This window comes from Lissotriton helveticus, chromosome 3_1 (assembly GCF_964261635.1).
Source record: "Lissotriton helveticus chromosome 3_1, aLisHel1.1, whole genome shotgun sequence".
Lineage (NCBI taxonomy): Eukaryota > Metazoa > Chordata > Amphibia > Caudata > Salamandridae > Lissotriton > Lissotriton helveticus.
The window spans coordinates 1,068,963,867-1,068,989,227 of record NC_136061.1 but is presented as its reverse complement, the minus strand read 5'-3'; the positions used below and the strand labels follow the sequence as shown (position 1 = coordinate 1,068,989,227).

At 44.4% G+C, this 25,361-nt stretch overlaps 1 protein-coding gene across 2 annotated transcripts in view; it reads right to left on the bottom strand.

Annotated features, from left to right (window-relative positions):
• Positions 1 to 25,361, bottom strand: part of GALNT3 (polypeptide N-acetylgalactosaminyltransferase 3) — a 672,271-nt gene that overhangs the window by 518,489 nt on the left and 128,421 nt on the right. The window contains exon 1 of one of the 2 annotated variants that reach the window (XM_078681630.1): positions 21,215 to 21,371. The exons of the other annotated variant lie outside the window; for it this stretch is intronic. The gene's annotated coding sequence lies outside the window, so the exon portion shown is untranslated. Of the gene's footprint in view, positions 1 to 21,214; positions 21,372 to 25,361 lie in introns of those variants that run through there. 2 annotated transcript variants of the gene reach the window in all.

Here is a 25,361-nt window from a genome sequence, read left to right as displayed (position 1 = left end):
AATAAAGTTTCTCAACCATAATGGAAAATGACAAGGGACTAACCCCCTGCAACAAAACAGTCGTGGAGTATATACTCTCTTCTTGCAATCTTATACATTTCATGCAACCATGAATAGATTACTATGTAAAGTCGGAGGGTATATAACATTAAACATTGGAGAATATATTATATATTTTTTTTTTTCCATTCCAAACTCCCGTCTATGGCTACTGCTCTCAGCAAAGCTGATACTCACAGCATGCAGGACATACTCCCCAAACACTTCTTTCCCCAAAAAAAACAACGCTGGGCACTCTGGGCTTCTTTATCTTGATGTTCATTTCATTTCTCATGTGTAATCTTCGCGTTTCAGCTCCCTGGCCTTTGTCAATGACAAAGGCCAGGGAGCCGAAATGCATTACGCGTTTTTTTGGGGGGGTGAAGGGTGGGGAAATTATATATGAGAGAGAGAGAGACAAAGATGGAGAGACAGACAAAGAAAGAGAAACAAAGAGATATAGACAGGGATAGATCTAGAGAGACTTATAAAATAGAAATGTGTTTAGGGAGATAGTTTTAGGGTTTAGGGGTGGTAGAGGTAAAGACCTGTCAGCCTTAGGGTAGTCTTACCTCCAATGTTTTACCTTACTCCCATTTTTTTGCTGATCTCTTTTTTATTGGCCTTAGGACTCTAGCCTTTTTACTAATGTTAATCAGTGTTAAAGTGCATGTGCTCTCTAATTTAAACATTGTAAAATATGCTTACACCAAATTGGTATATTTAATTTACTTGCAAGTCTTTAGTATATTGGGACTACATGAACCCAGGGCATGTAAATGAAATGCTACTAGTGGACCTGCATCACTTACTGGGCCCTCCAGCACTTATTGTGCCACCCACTTAAGTAGGCCTTTACACATGTCTCAGGCCTGCCATCGCAGCCTGTGTGAACAGTTCCAAACTACCATTTCGACCTGGCACAGTAAACTTTTGCCAAGCCTACACCTTCCTTTTTAATGTTTCTAAGTCGCAATAGCCCATAGAGCAAGGTGCACTGTATTTAATGAGTTTGACATGTTCTTGTATCATGTACATGTCCTGGCAGTAAAAACCTCTTAAATTAGTTTATCACTACTGCAACGCCTGCAACTCCCATAGGATAACATTAGGTTAACATATAACATTTAATAAGCGATAACTTTCAATTAGGAGCAGGAAGGAATGTCGAGTGTGATCTCGATGGAATTGTAATTTAAAACCCTCTTTAGTGGTAAAGTCCGATTTTAAGTAACATTGCTTAAGTTGCCATTTTCTTGTCTTAACCATTTGGTGACTGCTGCCTGTATTATAGGTCACATGAGTAGGTGCAGCTGGCAGTTGGTCTTTGTGTATTCCCCCAGACAGTGAGACAATAGGTGTTTGCAGGATGATCCGTCTCAGACAGGGGAGCAGCGGTCATCTTCCACACTTGCACATCACTAAGGCTCTACCTGGGTACACTCACAAAGGGTTTGACAATAGTTTTTGTGACCCCAGACAAGCTGGGGCCAGGGCAGGAAGGTAGGAAATTCCAAACACCTTTGAGGGTGGACACCTCCAGAACCTTCTTTTACTTCGTAGTAGGCACCATGTATAACTAGTGTATCCTCAGATCAAATTCTTCAGTACACCTTTGGACCTGTGGAAGACTCGGAAGGACTGCTGTGCTGCTCAGCAAGAAGGACTGCTAATCTGCTGCCTGAGTGAAAGGTCTGGACCTGCATCTTGAAACCAGGACCATCAGAGTGACTCCAAGGGTTAGTTGGATGGCTTCCTGATCAGAGCCTCAGGGACAGAAAGGGCTCCAATCATGTTGAATTTAGTACCTGCACTTTACTTGCTGTGAGTCTTGCCTCCTACCCTCTTCACCACAAGTGGTGTCACCACAGTCCTAGGCCCTTGAAAGTGGGCCAAAAGGTACTCTGACAGCCCAGCTGTGGTCCAATGAGCAGAACTGAAACAGCGCGATGCATCCCCTTGCTGCCACATCAGAACCGCCACTGAGCAATGCATCTTCGGCGCAAGATCTAGCAATGCTCCGCAACCAGAATTTAAGGTATTTTGTACAGCTGGCCTAACTTGGTCCCTGCATCCGGCCTGTGCTCCATCATGGTGGGCATGACCAGATAACCACAGTTGGCACTTTGTGCTTCTATGCACTATTTTCACTTACATGTTTAAAATTGCACGTCTCTGGTTCTATTAATTGGATTTTTGTAGTTTTGGTGTCAAATCATTTATTAGATTTTACTCTACTTTCTTCTAATTGGTGTGGGATTTCTTGTGTTCTGTTTTTACGTTATTACTGTTAGAAGTGCTGCATAATTACTTTATACATTGCCTCCAAGTTAAGGCGGTGTGTTTTGTCGCAAGCTACTATAATGTTAAGCACAGTTAATTTAGGGTTCGCTTGGGACTTCATCCTGACATTAATTGTGGCTGCTGTTTGAGTATGGCTTCACTCTCCACAACAAGTAATCCCATTTCCAACACAGTTATATACACACACAAACACACACACACACACACACACACACACACACACACAGGGGTTTTACACACAGTAATTTTTCTTACCATGTGTACTAAAGGCATGCATGGGAAAAACATCTGCATGATAACGGCTGCATGGACAAAACATGCTTGGGAAAGGCAAGAGTTATAGTGTCATACATTCATGCCACATTAGTACCAATTTAACAGCTGAATGCAGGTGTCAGCAACTAAAAGTGACTGGTTAAACTCCTTAAAGGATATGCCACTGCTCAGAAATGCATGAAGTGCTTCTTATTTTTTTGATTTCAAAGTATTTTATTACTTTTTATAGATAAGACATTAGCATTTCTGTTACAAGGTTAGCCAATCGTAGTTTGTACAACTGTGTTTACAGTCACTTCGAAACATATGCTTAGCTAACCCCACCTGACGTGGTTTAGTGAGAACAAGAAAAAAAGATGATAGAAAAAAGCAGGAGAGAAAGGGGTGAAAGAAGGACACAAGAAAGGCTCTGTGATTGTGAGACTTTTAAATAGTCTGACCAACCTGCCACATCACTGGCTTGCTTAGGGCGAGATAGGGAGACTCGTCAGTCCAACCTATCCGTAGGGCCATAGAGATTGAGCATTGTTACATTCTTTTTACCGCTCTTAGAGGGGTCGGGGGTTGTGTCGCCGGGACAACTTGGTTTCATGGGGGTTCATAGAAGTCTAGGTATGTGTTGAGTGATTTCCACATCCCTCTGGTTGCTGCATTTATAAAACCAAAGATTCTCTCCCAGTAGGTTTTGTGAGCTGGACATTGGTAGATAAGGTGTGCTGGGTCTCCTTTTTCCTTGCTACAGTTCCAGCATAGTGCGTTGTCCCTGAGACCTAGTGAGAGTAAGCGTGCGGAGGTCCAGAAGGCCTTGTGGAGTAGCCAGAATTTTGTTTGTGAGAGAACCGAGGAGATTTTATTGCACAAGGCAGAGGTCCATGGTGTTGCCCGTTCTTGTTCATCAAGTGTGTTTTTATTTTGTTTTTCCCAGTAGTTAATTGTCTTAGTGTTAAGATTGGTGGATTTTGGGCGTAGGAGTTTGTAGAGGTGTGAGACCTGGTGTTCTAGTCTGTTGATACTTGCCATGTATTGGGTTATTGACGGCTGTGCAGGCGATAGTTTGATTTTGGACACGGACGTTTTGATTTTCAAAGAGTCGTAGAAATCAATGTTTAATCATGTTTGAGCTGGAATCAAAATTAATCTTTCAGATAAATATTCAAATACAATTTGTTTTTCCAACTTTCTGCCAGGGGTTGTAAGGGCTACGTAAATTCAATTCCTGCCATTTTTCTTGTAGGCAACAAAGGATTAGAGATAGCCTTTGAAATGTAAATGTGAGCATCTCACCAATAATGTGATCACAATAACACCCTTTGGATAAATAAATGGGTGTGCTAAAAAAAGGGATTACAAGAGCAATGCGAGCAGCAGAAGGTAAAGTGCGAGGAGAGAATTTGAGAAAAGAAAAGCAATGCTCAGGACATTGTTCAGGTCATCTCAGGACATTGTTTCTCCCCCTAGCATCCTCCCTTGCACCTGGTCTGATCACTCTCTTATTTTCTTTACTATTAATCTTGGTTCCCCTCACAAACCTTCTCGCCCTAAGAACATCTTTGCACGCAGCTGGAATCGTGTGGACATCCCTTCCCTCTCCCTTTCCTTGGCTTCATCCCCTCCTGACCTCAACGGCCTTTCTCTCGATCTCCAGGCCGACGCAGTTAGCAACTGGCTATCTTCTGGGTGTGATCTAGTTGCCCCTTTGAAAATAGTCAGGTCTGTTCGCCCACATGAGGCCCATAAGTGGTTCAATTCTGAACTCAAGGCCCTCAAATTGAAACTCAGACGCTCTGAGCGTCTCTGGCGCCGCATCTATTGCCCCGATCTTAAGGTTACATATAAACATCTCCTTAATGATTATAAGAAAGCTATTCTTGCGTCCAAGAGCAAGTATTTCTCTGAGCAGGTAGCCTTATCTGCTAATAAATCTAAAGAGATCTTTTCCTTGGTCACTAATTTGGCCACCTCTGACCGTGTCTGCCCCAAGCTCATCCCCTCCCAGGCCCTCTGTTCTTCTTTAAACGACTTCTTTATCGTTAAAATTAAATCCAATATTCCTTTCACTCCCTCCCCTCCCCTTCATTCTGTCCCTCTCGCGCCTAACTTTTCCTTCACCTCCTTCCCGCCTATCTCCTTGGACTCTTTTCTAGCCTTACTTATCAAAGTCAAGTCAGGCTCCCCTGCCGATTGCGCCCCTGCCCGTGTGCTGAGAACTCTTCTCACCTCTTGCCCTACCACTCCTCTTTCTTTTCTCAATGTTTCCCTTTCAACTGGCTTGGTTCCCTCTTCATTTAAATCTGCGATTGTTTTTCCCATCCTTAAAAAACCTGGTCTTGATTCTTCCCTCCCTTCTAACTTCAGACCCATTTCTCTTCTTCCTTATCTTGCCAAAATTCTCGAAAGCTATGTCACTTCCTGTCTTTCCTCCTATATTGAGCAGAACCATCTCCTCGCTTCCCACCAAGCTGGCTTCCGCTCGGGCCATTCGACCGAGTCAGTGGTGCTCGCAGTCCTTGATGAGCTGAAAGCCAAGGCCGACACCAACTCCCCTCAAGCTTTGGTTCTTCTGGATCCGTCCGCTGCGTTTGACACGGTCGATCATTCCATCCTCCTTGACTGTGCCAGCGCAGCGGGCATTCGGGGCCCTGCTCTTTCCTGGATTACGTCCTTTCTTCTAGGACGCTCACAAGCTGTTCACCTTTCCGGTTTCTCTGCCTCTCCCCTCCCGGTGTCATGTGGGGTTCCCCAAGGTTCCTCTCTCTCCCCTCTTCTTTTCAACCTTTACATCCGTCCCCTTATTGTTTCTCTCCTCGATCTGGGGGTCTCTGTGTATACCTACGCAGATGACCTCCAGCTCGTCTTTGATCTTTCTTCCCCCCATTCTCTATCTTTCTTTCGCTCCACTTTGGTTTTTATTTCCGGGTGGATGAGCGCCAATCATCTCAAGCTCAACCCAGATAAGACTGAGCTTGTCTTGACTGGTGGCTCATCCAGCCCTTGGTCCTCCGCTTTTTGGCCCCCTATTTTTGGTCCCCCTCCTATCCCTGTTTCGTCTGTTAAAACACTGGGCATCAAGGTCAGTTGTGACCTTTCAATGCACGGCCAGGTCAGTTCTGTAGTGTCCTCCTGCTTTCTTTCCCTTCGTCTGATTCGTAAGATCTCCCGCTTCTTTTCCCTTGATTCCCTCAAAATTATTATCTCGGCCCTTATTACCTCCCGCCTTGATTATGGAAACAGCTTGTTCGTGGGTATTCCTGCTTACGAAACCCGTCGTCTTCAAGCAATCCAAAAATCAGGCTGCCCGACTTATTTTTCATTTTCCCAAAACTCATCATATCACTCCTGTTCTCAAATCTCTTCACTGGCTCCCCGTCTTACAGAGATCCCTGTTTAAACTAGGATGCCTAGTCTTTCGGGCTGTTGATCGCTCTGCTCCAGCGTTCATCAATTCCTTGGTTTCCACTCATACCCCTGCCCGTACCCTCCGTTCGTCTACCTCTGCCCTCCTCACTATTCCCCGCTTTCGTAAATCCCGCACTGGTGGAACCAGATTTTCTGTCCTTGCCCCCCCGGTTTTGGAACTCTCTCCCTCTTTCCATGCGCTCTATCCCTATTTTCTCACACTTCCGTAAAGCGCTCAAAACATTCTTGTTTGCCCAGGCCTACCCCTGCTAAATTCCTCGGCCCTGTCTGTTTTGTTCAGTAGAGCTCTCAGCGCCAGGAAGCCGTTTGGCCACCGTGCGCTCTATAAATACTTTATTTCATTTCTCATTTCATTTCATTTCAATGCGTTAGCGCCCTCCTTGGCCTTGAGGTTGGTGTGAACAAGGTGGAGCACCATAACAGGTGCTGCCTTGAACAAGTGCAGGACGGACAGCAGGTGCTGTCCCGCGAGATTCAATAGAGTGGTATAGTTTCAGAAGGGGACTCACGATTTAGAGCTCCCCTAGAGATTCCATAGATTTAAATCTACATTCTCTTGTATCTCAAACAATGATTCACCTTTGTGTTATTACTGCACAGTCAGACTTGATGGCAAGGAAATAACTCAAAAACACAGAGATTAATTCAGCTGCACCAGTGGTGTCTGGTTCTGCCTAGGCTGGAGTTCTGGAAGCAGGGACGGCTCCTTCACTATGGCGGAGGAGTGTCGCCCCACTGCTTTCTCGCAATGCGAGAAGCAAAAACACAAAATGGTAATTACTTTGAGTTATTACGATTAGGTGTTTCTTTTGCCGGCTGCTCTGCTCTGCTTACGGAGCAGGGCAGGAGTGTTTTCCCAGTCCTGAGTGCGCAATGACTGTTTGGTCTGAGCACTGTGACACGACGCTCAGCCAGGGCCTGGAGGGGTCGACCAATCACAACGCTGCATGCAGCATTGTGATTGGCTTAGGGGAGGGAGCCAGGCTGCCTACTTCCTGTTCCTGTCGGATGCAGGAGAGTAGGAGCGAGAAGATGCAGGACCCGGCCTAAAGGTACGTTTTTTAAAAGCTTTATGAACCCCCTGCCACCTCCTTCCCGCCCCATGACGCCCCTCCCTATCCGCAACTGCCTCCCTCCCCCCCCCCCCCACCCGCAAGCCATGCCGGATGCAACTGTCTGTGATGGAGAAAAAAGTCACTGAAGCCAGCACTCATAGCTCATGCAAATAGATTAATGTTCAAAGACAAAATACTTGGAGCAGAAAGTCTGTCGGTTGGTTTTTACATCCAGTATGTTAAACTGATGGTCCCCAAACTTCAAGAACTATCAAAGAGGTGTTGCCTAGACTCACTTTCCTGGACTTAATAGGTTGCTGGGCTCCCCACTTTAGACAAGGAACTTTAAGACAAAAGGTCTTATAGAACTCCATGGCTGAAAACAGTGGATGAAAAATTTCCATTTTAGGTTCTTTCGATTTGATTGGCCCCACTGATAATTAGTTTGGTCCATTTGGATCAGGCCAGATTTATTCGCAGTAGAAATACGACATTTAGCCTCGGAGATTGTTCCAAGTACTTGTGAAGAGCCCAGGCACATTGTTAGTTTACATACAAACAAAATATTTGACATACTAGATTAGGAATATTTGGGCATGACTGTCTAAATTTATGACTGAGTCTCGGTTTGACGGGATGGTTCAAATTCTATGCTGTCTTGGCTCCACACTTACCAACCAACAAGCTGGTTTGAGACGTGATACTAATATACAGGGCCACATAAAAAAAGCAAGTTGTCCTCTTTCCACACTAATTTCATTCTGGCAGCAAAACCATTGACCTGCATAGTAAGGAACAGGCTCGCACAATGTGGCTTCAGATAACAGGGAATTCTAAATTTCACATTTCAATATGTAGATTACTTATTAATGTACATTGTAGATCTTGCTTCAGCTTTCCTTATGAAGCATTTCTGAATGGTCTCATGAATAAAGTTCAACAGGGAGAACTCAGTGCTATATGTAGTGCCTGGTTCCTCGGTAGACAGCTTTTCTGCATGTGATGTCGCTGACCATGCCATGAGTAATGTAAAATGTGAAGTCTTAAGCACTGCATTATGGGCATATGTTAGTTAGCTAAGGTAACTATAACTGCCAAATTTCAATGGTTTTGTACGAGTGACACCTGACCCTAACCACAATGCCCCGGTAACCTTTGGTTTTTTCCATAGAATATTTATATTGGTTTCACTTACCTTACAAATACCTAGCATGCATTACAAAGGCTTGTGTGGTAAAGGTATATACATGGGTTAAAGGTTTGAATGGTAAAGGCATTACAATGTAATTGATGCATGGTAAAGGCATGCATTGTAAATGCACGAGTACTAATGTCATCCAACCCTTTCAAATCATATTACAGGATGCCCACTCTTGCAACACATGATGGGGTGACTCAAGCAACAGATTTAATCAGATTTCCATATGATGAATCACACTTTGGGGATTTTGAAACTGCTTCCTGTTTCAGCATGGTCAGTGAAAAATACAGAAATGTTTCAAGGCCCAGTAACGGTGCCACAGAGTACAGAGCGATGAGACACCGCCTAAAAAATTAAAAATAATATTTATGGAATATGGGTATATGTTTACATATACCCTACCACTTTTTGAGGTCGTAACGCGTTGGCGGTTTCTTGGGGGGGGGGGGGGGGGAGAAGAACATTCTCTGTGGACAACTATATATTTTGGTTATGAAGCCTGAAAACATTGAATTATGAAAAGGGAAGGAATGTGGATTGTTTAGGTGGAGAAGCGCTTACAAGAATGCATTTTAAACCCCATGTGAGAATAGGGGTAATACATTGATTGTTGAGAGGATATAACTCACTGATAGCGACAAGTTCTGGATCTTCAACATTTCTTTGTATTTTTTTGTATTCTATGATTTATGTTAATTGTTTCATGTATCTGTGTCATCTGCACCAGAAAGATAATATTATCAAACAACTGTAAAACATAATTGAAAATAAGTTTATGAAATAAAAAAAGAGATAAATACTCAAACATACTAGATTAATGTGCATGTTGTGTTATTCTGATTTATATTTCTTTATGGCCAGTTGGGGTTCTGTATAGATTTTGTATTGTAAACTTGGGCCAGAGCCAAAGGCACAGTACCAAGGCATGCTGACTGTACGCTAAAAAGAGGTGGTGCAGAGTCAGTGTACCCTCTGAGGGCACTCCTCAGGAAGGAGGAAAGGGGGAACCATGAATCCTCACCAGACTTCTCCCTGAGAATATGTTCAGTCAGTTAATGCACCTACCTGAAGGGGATCTCTCTCTCCCTTTGAAGTGCAGGCCGGGTGCAGCCAGCACTGTGAAAGACACTGTTGCCGCTTCAAACAGTTGCTCTACCTTTCACTAATTTGCCGGTCAGAGGGCAGGAATGAGCTTGTGGCTGCCCCGAAGGCTGAGCATTATACGCAATAGGGTGCACAGCCTCGCTTGCGCTCGGTATACTTTGTTAACGTATTCTAGATTTCATTAAATCACTGTGTCTCCTTTTGAGACAAAGACACTGCACAGACTCCAGCTTTGTTCATACCAGGCTCAATTGCTGCCCTGGGTGTGTCGGGGACAATCTCAATTTGGTTACTACTTCTGAACCAAGACTTATGCTGTGAGCGGTGATTTCACAAGGATGCCTAAGATTTTGTGAACACAACCTGGGCCTTGTACCACTATGTAAATACTTTCAAATTTAAACAATACAATATTGATCCACCTCATTTATACCTTGTGCTTTTCAACGCGAACAGAACCTCACCGCTTTGTAAATTCAAGAGAGGACTTCCTGTTCCCATTGAAGCTTTCTGCAATTCAGGTTTATAGCCTCCTTGAATCTCACGTTCACTGACCATATTAATTCAATTTGAGCCCAATGAGGTACTCATCCCTTTTTATTGTTATTGCTTTGACTAACTTCACCATATGGAGACACATGGTTGTGTCAATATTAAACTTAATGGCAAAACGCCTTCTACACCATCCATTAATTATTTTTTCTCTACTTCTTTGTGGGCACAGAGGTTTTATCAGGTGCGAACCAGTATATAGTTAATCACAATGACTTCTTTATCATCCAATACTGCATAAAGTAATTGTTCTCAAATTTTCCTTGGCACGTCAGGTTCTCTTGTATTTGTATATCTATTTGTTATGAATTCGACCTGTTCAGGCTTGGAATATACCATGTTTCAAGCGAGAAACTAAAGAGGGGCTCAAATCCCTCAACTATTTCAACTACAAATCTAAATTTTGTATTCCTTGCGTCCTTGAAAAAGCTCCAGTAGGGACAAAACTTGTGAAAGCAGGTATCTTGTTAATCATTGACTATTAATGGTGGATGTATCCTCATTATCTGTGACACAACTACAACAAGAACTTACTTGCCTTAAGAGCTTACTGTACTAGAACTGCTAACATCAATCAACTGGAAAGCTCAACAAAACTGCACACACAAATAGAGTTGATCTTTTTTTGAGACATTGCTGGAATACCAAGTTTCATTGAACTAGACTTGCTTGTGCAAAATATCAGACAATTCTGAGTAATGAATAAACAAAACAAATTTTCTACTGGTTAGTGAGAGAGGTTATTTAATCACATCCTAATTAAAGCATAAATGTGACAAAAACTCTTCATTGTGAATATACACATACACATAATGTGCCCAAGGAAAAGGGGAAAGCTAGGGATGCTGCCGTCCCGTCTCTGGATCCAGAGACAGGACGGCAGCATCGCGATTAACGCACGGGCTGCCACATCTTTAACTTTGACTTTTGTGGAAACCACAAGGCTTGAATAACAATTTACGTGCATTTTTAAATGAGAGGAGCCTACGGGCCCTCCCTTGTTTCTGAAATCGACGCCACGAGTGTGGCGCTCTCTGGTGCCCCTCCTCACCCCCACTACACATTCTTGTCCTGATGAAGACCACAATGTAAGGTGGAACTCAACCTAAGTGCGTCAGGGGTCGAAACGTCGACTTTTTCTCACCTTTTCCTATCCATGAACAACAGAATCATTGTTACTGTGTTCTGATATATGGACTAGGATTACGATTGTTATTACATGTGGTTTAGTAATACATTTGTGTGATGTCAACTATCAATGCCATGACCACACTTCAATCTATGAAACTTTTCGCTTATCCCCCATTCCTCACCAAAACCACTTACCTATTCCTAGCTTTCCCCTTTGCCTTGGGCACATTATGTATATATTCACAATGAAGAGTTTTTGTCACATTTATGCTTTAATGAGGATGTGATTAAATAACATCTCTCACTAACCAGTAGAATTTTTTTTGTTTATTCATTACTCAGAATTGTCTGTTTGCTCTAAATGTATATACTGGGACTACTTTCCCTGCAACATTGATTACCCAGGTCCCAGTACTTTTGGGTGTACCCTTTTATGTAACATGCAGGTATTTTCATGCTTCACATAAAAAGTTGATATTTAATGAATAGAAACAGCAAAAAAAAGAATCCCAACAAGGTGCTTTATGTTTATTTACAACTGAGTGGTGTGCTACTTTATTCTTTATGCTTAATAGAACCCACCAACCTACCAGGATAAGTACCACGAGAAACTGCTTCTTGATTTAGTTATTTTCTATAGGAAAATTTGCACCAGAAGCAGGCCTAAGTACTCCTTGTTTCATCACATCATTACTGTAGTATCCACTAAAATAGGTATGCTATTTCCTCATTAATTAACTAGATAAGATGACGAGGCTGACATTGTAGTGGCACTTAATGAAGTAGTATGCCCCTGGTAAACACGCCCTTAAATAGTTAAGTGTTCCCACCCCCCCCTCAGATTGGCTGGGTGACTATCACTGAGAAGGGGACAGTGCATGGGTGACATAGGACATGGACTGGTTTGCTTTCTGATGGGACCTAGGATGAGTAAGGACTTGCTGCAGTATTCACTGGTTAAGCCTTTGGTTCTTCTCGGTCGTCTGCAACACTGATACATAGGGTCTGAAAAGAGGCAGGCCTTTTTCACCCTCTAGTGGAACACCTGCTACTCTTCAATTAGAAGGCCATTAGGGGCTCTGCCTTTTCATTAAGCTTACGTTTTACTGCCTATTGATCCACAAATCTGCAGAGTATTCAATGGGTCTTGGGGCCCAATAGATGAAGACTGCCGGTGAGATCAACTGCCCTTTGACACAGATCTAGACTTTATTTATAATTCTTCACTTGTGGTCTATCTTGATTACGTTTTTCTTTGGGGCGTCAACTTGATGCACACCAGTTTGCGGAGTTTAGAACTAGGACTACTTTTGCTTTGATTTTGACCAGGGCACTGAATAGCTTGTGGATTTCTCGCAATGACTATAGCCAAAAGTCCCCAAGTCCAGGGACTGACTTTATGCAAACCCAATTCCTCCGCTGGATCTGCAGAGGATTGATCAAATGTGGAGGATGATTTCTACTGCAGCACTAGACTGCTTGACTAAAACTGCAGCATAATAGCCATTGTATTTTTCCCCTAACCCTCATCTAAACCTCAGACAAGGAAAAGAGGAACAAGGTTCATTGCCCAGTACTTTTTCTGCTACTCCCAAGACTAGGCTGTCTTGGTCACGTCATTCGGCAACAGAACCGTTTTATGAGACAGCCCTTGGTGGTACAGAAAATTCCATTCTGATATGACTCTACCAATTCAACAACTTCAGCATCACCGGTATTCAACAACTGGTTGAGAGTGCCTTCAGAGCAACACTACCTCAGTGAACGGCAGGACTTCAACCTTTTAAGTGAAAACTGCACACCTTACAGCAATAGAATTATCAAAGGAAGGAATATACTAGATGGCCAGTATATCATTTGTAAAGGTATTGCTTTACGGTGGTACAAAAACAACATAATAACAGTGCTTTACACAGGCAAGTACTGTCAGGTAATGGATATCTGGACTACTTTGACTTGAGAGGTGAAAGTATTAGAGTTGGGCAAGACAACAAACTAACAGGGAGATCTGTGCCAGAGGTCAAACGAACCAAGCCGGAACATGTTTGCCGTTTAAATCATACAATTATCACTGATAGAGTATTTCCAAAATTTAAAAATGTGCATTTCTTTAAAATGTGGAAGCTTTTACATTAATAGTTTAGTTTTCAAACATAAACTGAAAACCATTCCTGCCCCTATCCTGGCAACAGTGCTATTAGTGAACTAAAAGGCAGGACAGCAGCCGTGTGAATCCTTTATGTGGCCCAGATATTATCCTATTAAATCAAACACTGGTATTTTGAAATCACGTATTTGAAGGTGTTTTTATGTGTGATTACGCAATTTGGTTAAGTAGGGAAGGTACAATTAATCCTGGTTGTCTTGTTTAACTTCGTACAAATCAGACATTAAATGGCTATGTATTCGCCTTTCCTTTTTAAGTCGAGCCTAGAACAGCGTGCATGCGCTGCTCTATGGGAGGCTTCTTGTGAGCACTTCAAACTTCCCCGAAAGTTCTCTGTGTGGGTCCGGTAAATCCCACACATTCTATTGGCCTTTGCGTGTGCCTTTCAATAATGAAAGCATGCAAATGGCCAAAGGTGGGTGCATGACCCACCTCTTTGTGTTAAGGTCACTCCCACAGCGTTTTGGTGTCAGGAGCGAGCAGTGGCGCGCTTTGTGGCAGCTGCATTTCTCCCTTGTTGTTGTGGATCATGGCTTGGGTGAGTGCCCTTGCTGATTTCTTTACTATCAAGATTAGGCGGATTCAGGACTCTTTTCTCGTGTCAGGGCCTGCTGTCTCTGATCCATTGGAGGGTGCCCCGGGGCTCTCTCTCAGCGCGGATCCGATGCTGACAGATTTTCCACCACTCCTTGCCTCTGTATCACTTGACCTGATGGCCGGTCTTAAATCAGGCTCTCCGCGTGATGCTTGCCCTGCTAAATTCTTGGCTAAAATGGCAGGAGTTATCAACCCCATTGTCAACCCTCTCCTGAACTGCTCCCTTAGTGAGGGTGTAGTCCCTCAGCTCTGGAAGCAGGCAATCGTTTTACCTCTGCTCAAAAAGCCTGGTTTGGACACGGAGGTTTTGGCCAACTATAGGCCAATTTCGCTCTTGCCTGCCTTTACTAAGATCCTCGAGAAGCACGTGCATAGGGTGCTCTCGGAGTACCTGGAAGCGCATGATATACTCCACCCTACTCAATCTGGCTTCCGTACGAATCTAAGCACTGAGACAGCGCTCTTGGAGGTCTCGGAGGCTATTAGGGAGGTGCTGGATTCAGGCGGCAAGGCAATGCTAGTGATGCTCGACCTGTCGGCGGCCTTCGACACCGTCCCTCATGAGGGTCTTCTAGCCAGACTTTATAAGATCGGTCTGAGGGGGACGGTGCTCAGCTGGTTTCGATCTTTCCTGGCTGGCCGCCGACAAACGGTCTGGGCCTCCTCTGGCTCCGCTGAGATGCCGCCATTGGGTGTCGGAGTCCCTCAGGGCTCAGTATTGAGCCCGACGCTCTTTAACATCTTCATGACTCCTCTGGCGGCACTGGCGGAGTCTTTCGGGGCTCGGATCGTGTCCTATGCCGATGATATCCAGCTCCTCTTTACATGCCCTAAGGGTGTGGAGTTTGATGGAGAGAGTATCCAGGGTTGCCTTGAGGCCGTTTTTAACTGGTTCCATCTGAACGGCCTCAAGTGCAACTCGGATAAATCTGAGGTACTCTTTTTTGGATGCAGCGCGGATCCAGAGTGGCAGGAATGGTGGCCGAAGAACATGTTTCCACCTTCAGGTTCATCTCAGGTGGCCAAGAACCTGGGTATTAAGATCGACAAGGACCTGTCTTTGCGTTCTCAGGTAATTGGGCTCACTGGCACCTGTTTCGGTTTGCTTCGGATGCTCCGCAAGTTTCTTCCCATCCTATCAGAAGACCATAGGAAGGTAACGGTACAGGCGATAATCGGTTCTAGACTAGATTACGCCAACATCTTGTACCTTGGCCTACCGGAGTATCTGCTAGAACGATTACAGGTGGTCCAGAATTCGGCAGCTCGGGCCATTTTTGGTCTGTCAGGCCGGGCTCGAACCTCGGGTCTCCTGCAGGCTCTGCACTGGCTCCCTATTCGGAAGCGAATAACTTTCAAGGCCCTGACCTTGGCTCATAAAGCTCTCTATGGGTCAGGAGCCAAATACCTCCGGAAAAGGGTAGCTTTTTATCACCCTACAAGATCCCTGAGGTCTGGATCTTTGTTTCTTGCGGCGGTCCCTCGGATCAAGAGGGCCCGCATAGGTGGCCGCTCTTTCAGACTGTTGGCACCCCAGCTCTGGAATTCTTTACCACTGGCGCTGCGCAGCACATCCAACTTACTGATGTTCAGGAAGGGCCTCAAAACCTGGCTTTTTTCTACTTAGCTTTGGTTTCTTAGGCGAGTCTGTATCTTTCTGTTTTTCTCCTCCTTTTGCCCTGCTTCTTTTAACTGTGTTATGTTTTCAGTATGTAGCGAAAAGCGCCGGGACACTCTCCGAGTAGCCGTGCGCTATATAAAACAATTATAACATAACATAACATAACATAACATATTATCCTATTAAATCAAACACTGGTATTTTGAAATCACGTATTTGAAGGTGTTTTTATGTGTGATTACGCAATTTGGTTAAGTAGGGAAGGTACAATTAATCCTGGTTGTCTTGTTTAACTTCGTACAAATCAGACATTAAATGGCTATGTATTCGCCTTTCCTTTTTAGGTCGAGCCTAGAACAGCGTGCATGCGCTGCTCTATGGGAGGCTTCTTGTGAGCACTCCAAACTTCCCCGAAAGTTCTCCGTGTGGGTCCGGTAACTCGCACACATTCTATTGGCCATTGCGTGTGCCTTTCAATAATGAAAGCATGCAAATGGCCAAAGGTGGGTGCATGACCCACCTCTTTGTGTTAAGGTCACTCCCACAGCGTTTTGGTGTCAGGAGCGAGCAGTGGCGCGCTTTGTGGCAGCTGCATTTCTCCCTTGTTGTTGTGGATCATGTTACTAATGAAACACAGTGCGTTGCTTTCACTTTGCGGCTGCGCTTGTTAATTACAGTTAGGAAGTGACTCCTTGTTGGCAAAGGTAAACAAACATTATTTATTGTGAAGAGAGCGTGCACTCGCTTTGAAAAGCACGTTTGTGTAATTTGGGTGAAAGGCAGAAGCGCGATGCATTTTAAAGAAATTAGTTTTTAAGGCATAATGCCCAAGGAAAGGAGCCTATGTGAGACTGTTAAACCATCCTGGCATTTAATACAACATCCCTTTCTATTCTGAGGATTATAGGTTTATGTGGAAGTGTACCCTGGTGATAAATACAAAACGTTTCACACATACATATGGAGGGCATCTCACGTGAATGAGCTGCTCCTGTCTGCTATCTATAATGAATGACCTCCAAACCTTTTGTTTTAAATTTGAGGTTGTTTTGACCCCCCCACCCTCTTCTTATTTCGTTTAAAAATATGCCTGTACTGGACTTGAGGCCATGATGTTTGCGACGCCTTTCCCTGCATAGCAGAGGGCAGACAAAGGTCGGCCAGATTATCTGAAGATAATGCCCTCGGGTGACATGCAGACAATGAACGAATCACAGACAAGCCACCCTCCCCCCACACCCATGAATAGGCCCCCTGATCCATCAAACCAGTGGGATGGCTGCGCCCTACTCCCTGCGCAGCCCACTTTGATCTGCCTTATAAAGCGACTCAAAAAAGTGCCTACTGTCATGCAGTAGTAACCTCTGTGGATAAATGCATTCTCGGGTGAACAATTCATTGGCAAACTCCCGAAGAAAACATCAGGTTTTTTTAAAGCAACATTCTCCTGAGCCCTCCGTATGCTCGGTTTGTTTATTTTCGTGATGCTGGTGCTGCAGGCGCTGCTGTTTACTATGTGTGCTTCTACTTTGTCTAATCTCACGCTGCGGGTACTATTTACATTTGATCACAGCTTTTCTCACCACTGAGTTTAACTTTATGATGAGGGCACTACAAACACATTAGCTGAATTTTCTGCTTATTTAGCGCTGCAGGCAACATTTGTTTACGAACAACTTTACCACCTAGTTTCTTTAACTTTACAATGCCAGTGACATTCGCCATTTTTGTTTGTCTAATCTTAAAGTGCGGGCGCTACTTATAAGCAATTACGGCTTTCTTACCACGGAGTTTACATTTTCGATGAGGGCGCCACTTGACCTTCAATTGGCCGATATATTCCTAGTCTGATTATTTTTTATAAAGAGGCTATCCTGTGATACAATGTTACATTGATCTAATGGTAAAGGAGTAGCCCTCAATCTTTTTCAAGGTCTAGAATGCCACTCCCTCTCTGCAGCTCCTCAGGCCACATTAGCAGCACCACCACAGCCTCGAGCTCGCCTCAAACCGCTTTTTGGTCCAAGATCTCCCCTGTATTTTTTGTCTGCCATTACTTTACCCGCATCTGCAAGTTTTGTTTTCCCCATTTTAATACTGTATTCCAGTCACAGGTCTCCCCTGTTATTGTTGTCTGCCATTACTGTGCTTGCATTTATACGCATTGTTTCTACAGTTTTTGCCACTGTATTCAGCACCACTTTGCAATTCTGTTGTGATTCTACTTTGTTTTTATCACGTTTTTTCCCGCGCCATTTCCCGCCCTCTGCCCTCCCGCCCAGCCCCTCCAACCTCCCAAGGCTACTTATGGAGGCCGCTCCAGTAAGTAGCCCTCAACCTTTTCCAAGGTTTAGCATGTCGCTCACCCGCTGCTGCTCCACATAGCACAGAGGCTCGGCCACAGCCTCAAGATCACCTCGAACAGCTGTTCGATTCCAGGACTCCTCTGTAATTGTTGTTTGCCATTACTGTATTTGTAAGCAGACACGTGTCCTATGCATTCTTTTCTCTGCATGGCATTCAGAATAAGCTCTTCAATACCTGATGGCACAGCACCCTGGATAATGTGCTGCATGGCTAAACACTTATAAAGTCCCAAAGGCGAACCTATTGGCTATGCCAATGCTTGTTATGTTTTGCTTGCAAAATCTATTTCATTTAATATATCTTAAACAGGGGTTCTTTTCAGTTCCCATTCGCTGAATTACTGTGTTCATTCGCTTTTGTGTTAACTTCCCCTGGTTTCATACATTTAGGATACTTCTACTAAAGCTGTTCACACTGCTGAAGCCACATTCACTTTCAAGATAAAATCTAATCCCATGGAAAAGCCAGACAGAGTCTAACAGTATCCTGGAATGCTTGCATTTTTTTTACTTGTTTGTGTAAAGCAGATGCTTTAGCCTTAGACATTTGTCTCATTTCCTATTCATGCCTCAGTACCTTTCTTTACACTTTGTAGGCATTATCAGATTGTTTTTTCCAACTTAATCTATTTGGCCATTATGAACCAATTCTAAATATTCTAATAAACATTGCATGTTAAAAATAAAGTTCTTATACACGACCTATGCTATATTTTACTGCTAAACAGGCAGCCACAAGTGCAGTTATCTTGCAGACAAGATGGTCATGATTTGAATGGTGCAGCAGGTGCAGTGGCACCGGGGCCAAAAGCTCTAGGGTTCTCACTAGACCCAGATTATTGCTAACATGTAAAACTAAACAGGCAGTCACAAGTGCAGTTAGCTTGCAGGCAACAGGGTCATGATTTCAATGGTACAGCAGGTGCAGTGATACCAGAACCAAAAGCTCTAGGCACCCACTTAACACCTAAAATTGCCATATGTTCAATTAAACAGGCAACCACAAGAGCAGTTACCTTGTAAACAACAGTGTCATGATTTGAACGGTGCAGCAGGCCTGGACCCAAACGTTGTCAGAACTCCTCTAAACACATAATATTGCTATATTTGACTACTAAGCAGGCAGTCACAATCGCAGTTACCTTGCAGTTAAAAGGGGCTTGATTTGAGTGATTCAGCGAGTGCAGTAGCACTGGGCTAAAAGCACTATGGCCCACTAAACCTGGATTATTGCTAAATGTTACTACTAGACAAGACAGTCACAAGTGCATTTTATCTTGCAGGCAATGGGGTCGTGATTTGAATGGTGTAGCAGGTGCAGTGACACCAAGGCCCAAAGCTCTAAGAGCCCGTCTAAACACCAAATATAGTTACATTTTACTACTAAACAGGCAGTCACAGATGCAGTTACCTTACAGGCACTAAGACCATGATTTGTATGGTGCAACAGGTGAAGTGGCAAGCGGACCAAAAGTTGTCATAACGCCTCTAAACACATAATATTGCTATTACATCAACTAATTCAATTACTTCCCTCTATAATTTCTCTTTTCACAATGTTGCTATTACTTACCCGCACTATACCACTAGTAACAGCACAATATATTGCCTTTATGTACAAAAACAAGTTAAAACACAAACATACTTTCTGTAACATACTTTACAACTACTCAGAAAGCTACAACCAGAGCACGAGTCGGGGGTACACGCGGGTGGACAGCGTCCCCCTACTATTTTTACAGGGTGGACCCTACTAATCAATACGCCGTCCACTCTGCTCATCAAAATCGTGTTAAGAGTGCACCAAACAAGCATTTCCAGGTGATTCCGGCTGAATCTGGAAATTTCTCGGACTGCCGGTCACCGTCCATCTCCACTCCTGTCTGAGTCTTCATATCCCTGCTTTTCAATCACCAGCCCTGCCTCCCCCACCTACGCCTCTCTCGATTCCCTCAACTCCCTCTCACCACTGTACTTCTGCTCTCCCAATGCGCATCAGGATATGTTTTGGGTCGATTGTTGGTGAGTGGAATGAAGAGGATGGAGGGAAAGGTGGGGGGGTGATGTGTACAGTGACTAAGAGAAAGCAGCAGTAGTAGAGGGGGTAAGTGAAATCGCAGCAGAAAATATTAGGTAAATTGAAGAGTAAGGGGGGCTACTGAGTAACCATGTGAACAAAAAGGTGATGGAGTTCCAGTGTGTCTGACAGAGGGTATCACCGAGCTGGACCAAGCAAGAGATTTAGTTGGTGGGAGAACCAGTCACTCAAAGGGTGTTTTGCAGGTGCTCTGCCCCTGAAATTATTGGCTTCACCACTGAGACTGCAGACCTGTGATGTCACTTCTTGTGATGTCGCACACCGTGATTTCACTTGCCATGATGTCACTTCCTGTGGTACTACCAAACTCGGAGAGTCTGCCCACTTCTTTTTTTAGGACTTGTGCCCTGGCTACAACTTACAACAAAAAACAACTTAATAGTATCACATAGACGAACCTAATGCAATTACCAATGCGTGTTACTGCAAATGTTTTGAGGACGAGGGTAGATAGAGAGAGCAAGCAGAAACCACATGAAAGCTTGAATCATTATAGGCTCGAGGTTGCAATGGACCTTGTGCTCTCGGGCTTGACCTTTTAGTGGCACGTCCACCTATAGAAAGTAGCAGCCCTTCTTAGCAGAAGCTCACTTCTTTCAATGGTAGCGTGCCAGCATCTCACACTTGCAACGTGCTAATCCGAGGAAGCAGATCAATGAAAGAAACGACTCTCTGTAACCCTGCTTCATCTGGTACTTGATAAAGTATGCACTCGAACTTTCATAGCTACTATCACATTGCACTGTAAAAGTCAAAAAACGTTTTAGATCTCCTTCCATGCAAACTAAATTTGATTATAAAACGTCCTGGTGCCCCTAAACCCTTCTTAGACCCCCTGCTTCATTAGATCGGTTCAGTGCAGTTAGTGGAGCTAGCCAGCCCCCGTTGAGTTTGCTCGAAATGCCCATGGATATAACACTGACTTGCCGCCTTTTCTAGAGAAAGATACAGGTCAGTTGTTAATGTTTTAACCTTCCACAAAGGACCGTACATAATGCTTAATTAGAACTTCATGTAAAGTCGCCTGCATTCATTTTTAACATTCCCTTTCTTTCTTTAATTGTCATTCATGTGTCATTAGAGCTGCTGACGCACAACACATTTTAAAGTGTTTTTTCACAATTAATTTACGGTACTGATAAGGGGGAAATGTACCGGCTTTAGGTGATATTTCTTTTATTATACCGGCCGGGACATAAAAACACCGGTCATGCCGATATAAAACTGTCCAGGTGGCAACCCCAGCTGGCATTCAGTGCCCGCCCTAAACGCTGCACGTTTCCTACCTGCACCAGAGTGTCGGGCAGCTGAAGGCTCGTCGGGCGCCGGTACAGCGTGGTGCCTGGCTGATGCGTTTTTTTCGGCACAACCACCCCTGCTGTCAGACTCCACGCGTCTGCCCTCAGGTGTGCTGCGCCCAAGTGATGCTGAGGAGGTGGGTTCGCACTAAGGCTGGGCGGGGCTTACAGGCTTGTTTGTGGGCAAAGACTTCCGCCTATGTGAAGCAGCCAGGTGAGCCAGTACGATTCCGCTCTGCGCATGTACGTCACGCGCCATTACCTGACCACCACCCTAGGTGAGACCTAATTGAGGGCAAAGAGGAGGCCTCTGTGCGCATGCCCGGTGACAGTTGTTACCGTGTTCGTGTCCAGGTGAGCCGAAAAACTACTCCTTCGTTTCACGCGTTCAGCGTGGGAACAACATGGGAGACGTCTTCTAGATTACAGCACACACCCGATCTGTAAATCTAGAGGCGGGCCTTCTGGCCCCAGGCTGCTACACTCTCATACCTGCCAACATTTCAGAAGCGGAAAGTGGGAGATTAAAACTAAATATATATTCGGGAGAATGTATTTCTCCTATTGACTTCTACTGAAGGAGAGGTATTTTTAGGCGGGAGGGAGTTTTACTTTTAAAAAAAATGGATTTTCCCGCCCGAGTGGGGTCTAGTGACCTTCTCCAAAGCTCTATCAATGTACGGTGCCTGCCAAAAGTAATATTGCCTTCCAATAATGATGTTACAGTGAGCGTCCCAAATACTAACCGCCTACAAAAAGAAGCAAAATGAGTACTTGTGAGACACCTGCTGCTTCATGCATCAATGTCCGTATCATAGGACTTTCAGGCTCAGGTGTTATCCTTGATCTGGTGACCGTAAGACCCATCTTTGGGCTAGTGTAGTTTTACATCGTCAGTTCATTGCCGCCGTATCACACCTTTAGTCACTCATGGCTTCAGCAGTACGCTGTGTTTTAGGACTTTTACTTTCACTTTCATTGCAAGTATAGGCTTAAAGATAAAAACATACCGAGTACTGACTTAAAAGCCAACAATGGCTGAAAGCGTAACACCTAATATGAGGCCACTTTGTAGTTATTTCCGTATCAAGAGGCCTATTCTTTTGCTGAATTTTAGGCAACACCCCCCAACCCTGACCTAAATGACCGGGTCATTTTGAAGGGGGGTAATTTATAGCCTTTTGAACAATGTAACTTTGATTTATAGCCTCCCTGCCCCTCCCCATCTCTACCAAGTCAACTGTTCCTTTATATGTCAGATTGGCACTAGGAGCATGCACACTACTGTATTGAACTACAGAAACAGCTCGCTATCGTGAGTGCAGATTGTTATACTTTTAAAGAAGGGCAGATATTATTGATTACTTTAATAGCAGCAAAGATAACAAAATACGATATATATATATATAAAGACACCGACTAGTCTTTTCGTCGTTAAGTTTACAATGTACAGAGTACATCCTCTTCGTAGCCACTGCACATGTTGCTTGAACCTGAAATCTCAAAACCAGCCATGTCACACCCTGTTGTCAGAGACTCCAATAAAACAACGACTAACCGCCGTTGAAGGACAGCTAGACGCGTGGAAAAACATCTGATCCGTAGCACGGGATACATCGTTGACCAGTGCTCTTCGGGTGACCTTTTAACTTTTTTGTGCTTTCAGTTTCATTGCAGAATTTGGTTAAGGGTGTAATATATGTTGCTGTGACTTTAATGTAACGAAAATGCCATACGTGTCAGTGAAGTATAATCTTGCAAGCCTCGATAGTCTATTACAGCAAGCTTAAAGTGCATCAATAACATGCTAAGCAACTTGAGCTGCTTAATTTGTGCCAGTGCTTTCCAGTGCTTGGCGCAGGCACAGATTTGACAGGCCACCATTTGGGGGCGTTAGATGTGAAAGTTAGATGTGAATTTTTTCGGAAGAGCACATCAGACGATTGTTTACAATTTTAATATTCACTGAAATAAGGAATCCTTGTTCAGGCCTTTCTTACAGCTTAGGTGACATGTTTGATGTGAAATGTCTGTAGTAAAAGTGCAGTAATTTGGCAGCAGTGTGTGCAAGCTGCAGCCTCTCACGAAGTACCTTTGGCCCTGACATTTATTTATTTATTGCATACAAATTAAACACCACTTGATCAAGTGCTTCATGTAATAAGTCCTAAAGATAGGCAGACTGGTCTCATGATTCTATTTCACGATGTCCTTCAAACTATAAGAAGGCCACAGAATCTAGCACCCCCTCTAGTGTAATCAATCCCGGCTACACCCATGAGTTATCCAATGTAACGTCTAAAAGGTGGTGAGGAAACTGGACAGTAATGCTTCTTGAAAGATCTTGTGACTACTTGATCCCTCAGGTTCTTTTAGATGCAACTGCCCAGGGCACCACAATCATTTGTCTCAAGAGGGAGTTTGGAGCCCCATATGTAAGCTGAGATTTAGAAAGTAGTGGTGCTACTGAAGAGCAGTGTCAGTGTCCTGAAGAGAGTGGGGCTACTATAAACACAATCCTAAGTACATTGGGTGTTTTATACAAGAGGATGACAACCTTTGAAATTAAATTAGGCTCTTTAGAAACGCAAGTGGAAGACAACAAGAAAAAGATTCATGCAGTCAAAGAGAAATTGGGCTGTATGGAACATTTAGTGCAGTGCCTAAAGGGCTACAGTTCAATCCTGCACTCACCACCATCTGTCACCATGAAGACCAGGAGGAGCTCCGTGAAAATCTCTATAGGATCAGTCATCTGAGAACAGGGGTGTAAGAAACTGGATTGATGGTCTACTGGGCTGTGAGCCCCAGTCAAGCAGCAACCACATTCCTCGTCAGGGTAAGGCACAAGGAACTCCAAATCAACCTGTGCTCAAACCCCTGGTAGCTCGGCACAGAGCAATCAGGTTTAACTTAGAGGCAATGTGTGAATTATTTATGTAACACTTGAAACAGTAAAAAAATTGAAAACGCCACACAAAATGGTCCCACATTAGTTTAGAAAACTGGAATTTAATTTGATAAATAAATCAAGACCAAAATGACAAATCTAATTAGTAGAACCAGAGATATTGAGTTTTAACGTTTTTAGAGAAATAGCCCCAAAAGGCATAAAGCACCAACCGCTGGACCGGGACGAAGTCACAAGTTCAGACAGGACCTCGATGGAGCGCAGGCCGGCTACAGGGACCCAGTTAGGCCTTCTGAGCAGAGTACTTTTGATCCTAGTTTGTGACGCGTTGAGTGGATCCGCGTCAAAGATACGTTGCGCAGCCGAAGCGAGGCGTTGGTTCCAAGATGCGGCAAGGCTGCTGTTCGAGCTCCTATTGCATCGGCGTTGATGATCCCATTGACAAAGGCTTCTGATGTGAAATCCAGAGTCTGGGATGCATTGCACAGTTGCGGCAATGCATCGGTTCCGAGGAGCTGTGAGGGTGCGATGAGGAGTCCGGCACAGTCATCGAGGCTGCTGCCAATGAGAGATGCGAGGGCCTTTGCCGCAGATGTTTAGCAGACCGGTGGTCCCGAAGGCAATGCAGGGTGTGGTGGCTATGTGAGTCTTTACAACAGGTCCAACCCCCGGAGATGCGTCAGATCTCCTCTGGTTTGCGCTGTGCAGCTGAGGAGATGTGTCAGTTTTGCTGGCTTCACAGAGGTTGGGAGAGTACCTCTGGCCTCCTTTCAAGGATCCAGGACTGGGGTGGCACTACTTGACAGGGTAGGCTCACAGATGGCAGGTTCAAGGTTGTTTGAGCTTTCTGTTCCTGAGGCTCAAGTCAGGAAGTCAGCCAACTAGCCCTTGGAGTCCCTCTGGGATTCTGGGTTCAAGAGATGCAGGTCCAAAGGGGAAGATTGCCCTAATTAAGATGGTGATCCTCCCATGCTGTCTGTACACTATGCAGGGGTCCTTCTATGAGATACCGCACCGGGTTTTTCGAGAACTGGACTCTCTCTTAGTCCTTTTACTATGGAATGGGAAGAGATGCAGGGTGAGTCTAGAGGTCCTAAAACGCAGGTGGGGCGCGGGAGGACTAGAGGTCCCCCATCTTGAGCTGTATTATTTTGCTTCACAACTGCAGCACGCGATTGCGTGGCTGGACACAGACCCCTCTTGGGAACGGTCCTTACTGGCAGG